The 5,343-nt window shown below is 52.1% G+C and overlaps 1 long non-coding RNA gene across 1 annotated transcript; it reads left to right on the top strand.

The window, feature by feature from the left end:
* The first annotated feature begins 515 nt into the window (after positions 1-515).
* Positions 516-1,613, top strand: LOC109494834. Its single transcript, XR_002149915.3, has 2 exons — positions 516-1,162; positions 1,524-1,613. It is a non-coding gene; the product is annotated as an uncharacterized LOC109494834 (long non-coding RNA).
* Positions 1,614-5,343: the final 3,730 nt, after the last annotated feature.

Here is a 5,343-nt window from a genome sequence, read left to right as displayed (position 1 = left end):
CCAGCATGGTCCAGGGAATGTTGTGGGCAACCACTCACAAGTGCAAAACCCAAGACCCCAGGAAGGCACCCAAGAGGTGCTGATAGCAAGGTTAAGACAGACCGTGCCCCCAGAGCCCAAATGCTCCATCACAGAACATGAGGGCCTTCAGAGCCCTCGTTGTGAAAACTCACTAAAAATATCCAAAGTCAGGTCTCTTTTTATGTTTCCTCTTCCCTGGGTTTTATTAATCAAACACTTCATTCTTTAGGAATAAGGAATATTTCTACACCAGTCTCCACACACATACATACACACACACACACACATACACACACACACACACTCCCCAGGGCAGCCCAGGGAGGGGCCTGTTCCCCTGGATTTCACTGCAGGTTCCAGGTCTGGATGAAGACAGTCTGGATGACCTTCATGAGTTCCAGGTCCTCCAAGGCTCAGTGGCAGAGCACTGGGACCTACCCTCCCAGGAGGTCACAGTCCGTGTCACAGAAGAGGGACACGCAATGTGCCAACAGGGTTGGAAGAAGAAACCATGAGCACTTCAGGGAGAGCTTCTATAAGGGGGCTGAGCCTTATAAAAACCAGCTATGGACCACTATTCAGGGAGTGATTTTTAGTCAGGGATAAAGACCGGGACAGATACTGCCAGGACTCTTCCAGTCTTAACGGACAGACACGGGGGTCCTGGATATGAAAACAAAAGGGGAAGGTACTGGCTAGGGAAGTGAGGACTATGGGGGTGCACCTCTCTCCAGGCATGGCTGAACCAGGGACATCAATAACATCATAAGATGATCTTTCTATGGGTCAGCTCTGGCTTCTCCCCCAAGGATGCAAAGGTGGCTCTGGCCATCCTCACAGCCCAGCACTGTGGTGACCAGGGAGTGCTGCCTTCCTGATGGCTGTGGCCAGACTCCTCATTATGACATGCACATGACGTCCAGCCAGTGCCCTGTGGATCTCTGAGCGTATTACCATGGACAGGGCTCAGAGTGCTCTGACTGGCAAGATCTGGGTCACATTTACATCTCTGAAGCAGGGAATGGTCAGCCCCACTCACTCCAGAAGAATAGGGTGTGGGGGGAGGAGTTATCTCCATTTGGAAAGAGCTGTAGGCTTTTCCCTTAAAGATCAGCTATTCATGGCCCTGTTGGCTCAGAAGGTAGAGTTTGAGCCCTGCATCTGGTTCTGAACACTAACAGTGGGGAGCCTGCTTTGGATTCTCTCACTCCCTTTCTATCTTCCCCTCCACCACTTGCTCTCTCTCTTTCTCTCTCTCAAAATAAATAAATAAGCTTTTAGAAAAAATTAACTATTAACTATAAATGTGAACAGCAAGCCAGTATCACCTTCCTCCACAATGTGGGGACTGGGGGGTGGAAACTTAAAGAGTAGAGAGAATGAGGCTAACGTGCAGAGAAAGAGCCTAGGGAGAGAAACAGAACAAGAGTTCCTGGATCAAGCTCTGCCTGAAATCGATTCCAGTTCTGTGAATCAACAGACCTCTTTTTTGTTTGTTTCAGGTAGTGTGAATTGTTTTTCTGTCACTTGCAACCAAAATGAAGACATGTTTAAATCCCTGTCTTCCCAGATAAATGGTGAGCTCCAAAAGATCGGAAATCATATCTTCTCCAACTCTGTACACCCCATACCAAGCACAGGATCTGGCATGGGTAGAATGCTTAATGGGCGCTTGTTGAATGAATGAAAAAGTATTGATAGTGATGACAATGATGAGGTCTTCTTTCCTCGCTGCCCTCTGCACATTCTTAGCATTTGTAGAGCACATTCCTGCACTCCACTGTGCCTGCACACAGCATCGTACCCACCCCTCACAATAGCCTCAGATTTGGGGTGCAGCAGGGGGGCTGGCTCCCCATTCTACAAGAAGAATGAGGGCTGGGGAAATTGTCACCCAGCCATCTTTCCTCAGGGATTGTCATTTGTTGCATGTTGATTAAAATGTTTTTGAGAGGCCCGTTTATGATACTAGGGAGCCACCTTTTGGACAGGTGGTGTCCCTGCCTCCTCAGAGTGTGTCCCCTCTCCAGAGTCTCCCTAAAGCTGTCGATATACCCAGGCACCTACTGATAGAGGGCTTGTGCAAAGCAAGGCGGCAAAGCCTCGGACATGTTTTAAGAGTGAGATGGAAATCGTTAGCTCCCATTTTAATTTAACAAGCCCAATTTTATAAATAAGAGTGAATTTTCCCAGGCTATTATATCTAATTATGCATTTACATCAATTCACATTATGCGGTTCTTGAAATGTTAATACCAAAGGCAATTTTCTGCTGACGGGTGGCATGGAGAAGAGCTTGCTTCACATTACAAGTCAATATTTTTGGAAATAATTACCCAGTTGCTCACTAGAGTCTGCACTGACTAACCCAGTAGCTGTGTCTACACAGCCCCCAATTTGAGATGTTACAAGGGGAGATCCCCCGACAGGGAAGGAAGGTGGGAGGGACTGAGGGCTCCCCCCCCCCAACTGAGTGACAAGTCCTGGCGGCCTCTGCTGGCTGGTGGAACAGGCTTCACCCTGGCTCCACCTAGAACCAGGACTGTGTCCTCTGACTGTATCACTAAACTGCTCCAGAGCTCAGACTTTCATCTGCAAGATGGGAATGACACTAGTAACTCTCTCCTGGGGCGTAAACACATTTACGCCTTCACTCATTTGTTTGTTCAAGAAATGCTTACTGCAGGTTACTCTCTGCTGGGCGCTGGGTAGATACACAATGCAGGGTAATGAAGATTATGCAGAGAGTAAAGCCCACTGGACGTCACTCTTGTTCCTGAGTGATGACACATCTGACGGAGGTCAGCAGCCACAGACCCCCAAGGGGGCACCAGAAGGACCGCCCTCCAGCACACAGCCCCAGGAAATTTTCACAGGGCTTCTCCCAAGTGGGAGGCAAGTGCTAGGTGCTGGGGCCATGGGACAACTAGGCATCATCCAGGAAGAGGTGGCAGAGGCCAGGTCGGGATGGTGGTTCATGAGATGAAGAGAAATGGATAAATCTGAGAGATATCCCAAAGGTCAAATCACAAGCTGCTCCCACCCTGGGAGCAGCGGAGAGAAAGGCATTGAAACCCCTCCTGCCAGGCTATAGGGAGGGTCAGGCCAGTTACTAAGCCAGAGATAACTACCAGGTTCATAGAGGACCAGGCTTTGGAGAGGGTCAGGCTGGTCAGGTTCCCTTGGGACATGTATGTGGAAGTGCACATAGAGGACCACCTCCATCTGTGGAGGCAGAGAAGAGGGCCTGGGCCCAAGCTGCCAAGCCTCCAATGCCCGGTGGCTCGGCAAAGACAGCCAGCCCCCTATAAGACAGGTAACACAGCCAGTAGACAGGTAAGACAGCCAGTGCAGGAAGAGGGAAACCAAGAGCTGCGGTCACAAAAGCCAAGGCTAGAGCTTCAGGAAGAAGAGAATGTGTAGAAGGTCAAGATATGGACTAAAAAGTGTCCCTTACACTTGAGAACATTGAGGCACTGAGGTATCTCACTGGGAGCCATTGCACTAAAGGCATGGAGTGCTGGCCCAGCCTGAGGAGGACTGGACAGTGAGGACACAGACACAGACCTGCCCCAGAGGAAGGGGAGAGAAAGGTAGGTGGTGGTCTCTGTCAGCCTCTGCAAGAAGGCCTGGAATGACACAAGCCCTCACTCTCCCCAGCCTGGGGCTCTTAAGCCCAGAAGGGAGGGACAAAGCAGGCAAGGCAGGACCTATGGCCCAGAACCTTCTTCCTGTGTGTGAGCCCAGCCTCCTCACCTGTAAAAGGGAGAGGAATTCTAGACACAAGGAGGCTGTGAGGGTGACAGGGTGTGGATCTTGGCTGACACCAGCACCAGGCCCCAGCCCTCCAAAGCCAGTGCAGGTGAGAGATCTAGGACTGGGGTGGGGGTGGGGGAGCCAGATTCAGGAACAGCATCCTCACCCAAACTTGAAATGGATGGAAAACTCAGGTGAGTCTGAAAACTCCACAGGGCCATATCTCATAGGAAGCTCTAGTCTCACAAGTATCCCTAGAGGGTGCACAAGGGAGCTGCCCAATCCTCTGTCTATGTCTCCACGGGCTTCAGATAAGGCTTGGCTGGGAGAGGGAGAGGGCTCCACCAGACTCCTGCCAGGACAGCTGCAGCTGGGCTGGGGCTGGTAAGAGGTGAGCCCCGGAGGCCCCAGCATGCTAAACCCATGAGGCAAACAGGACCCCTGGGCCAGGGTGTAGGCTGCAGATCCCGGAGGCTTATTTTTGTGGTGGAACCAACATTTAAAAATTAGATCCTGCGTAGAAACCTGGATTTCTACCTTCACTAGAAACACTGGAGCATCGGGCCACCTCTAGGTGGGGCATGAGAGCACCAGTTGCCCCAGTCCTCCCCCCTCCCCAGTGATCCCCACCAGTCCCTTTGCCCTTTGCAGTTCTGCCTGGGCCCCGGATGGCCTCAGACCTCGCACCTTGAAGAGAGGTATTGGACTGCAGCCTGCCCAGAGTCCCCATCCACTCACCCACCCAGAGCAGCCAGGCAGGAGAAGGGAGGGGTGGAGGAGAGGGAGGAGGAGGGAGGAGGAGTAGAAGGAGGGATCGGGAGAGGGAGGAGGAAGGGGGAGGGAGGAGGACTAAGGAGGATGGAGGAGGAGGGGGAGAGGAAAGGGGAGAAGGAGACATTGAAGAGGGTGGGAAAATCTGGGTCTCCTGCTTCCCATTTCATGCCCACAGGAGGCAAGCAGGAGGCCCAGCCAGCCACCTGGCTGCAACTTGCCACCCAGCCTTCGTGTGTGACACACCAGCCTGCATGCATACACTCCACATGCATACACACCATTTGTGCACACATTGGGCATATGCACACCACTTACACACATCTATGCTGTCTGCCACACCAGTTGTCCCTGCAAGCAAATGCTGTCTCTGCACACACACACACACACACAAACACACACACACACAAACACACACGGAGGGCATGCTGTCTGGGCACAGGCATGCCATCTGCACGCATATGAGAGCTACACCATCTGTAATAGGTACACTTGTGCATGTGTGGACACACACACACACACACATCCTCCCTGCAAATGTGTTGTCAGTGCACATAAACATTGCAGGTGCCCACGTCCTGTGCCCTGAGGTCACACCCCTGGGACCCCAGGTCCTGGAAAAAGGGATTCGGTAGAAGGCTGGGCTCATTTGGAGAGTGTGCCTACACCAGATAATCTTTGAGAGGACAGGCTGCTTGCTGCAGGACGTGTGTGCAAACCACACAGTGACAGAGGATGGCAATGCCTGACGGCAGGCCCCAAGGGTGCCACCCTCCCAGCCCCTCCCCTGTCCAG

This window comes from Felis catus, chromosome E2, assembly GCF_018350175.1.
Source record: "Felis catus isolate Fca126 chromosome E2, F.catus_Fca126_mat1.0, whole genome shotgun sequence".
Lineage (NCBI taxonomy): Eukaryota > Metazoa > Chordata > Mammalia > Carnivora > Felidae > Felis > Felis catus.
The sequence above is the reverse complement of the archived record's forward strand: the minus strand, read 5'-3'. Positions and strand labels throughout refer to the sequence as shown.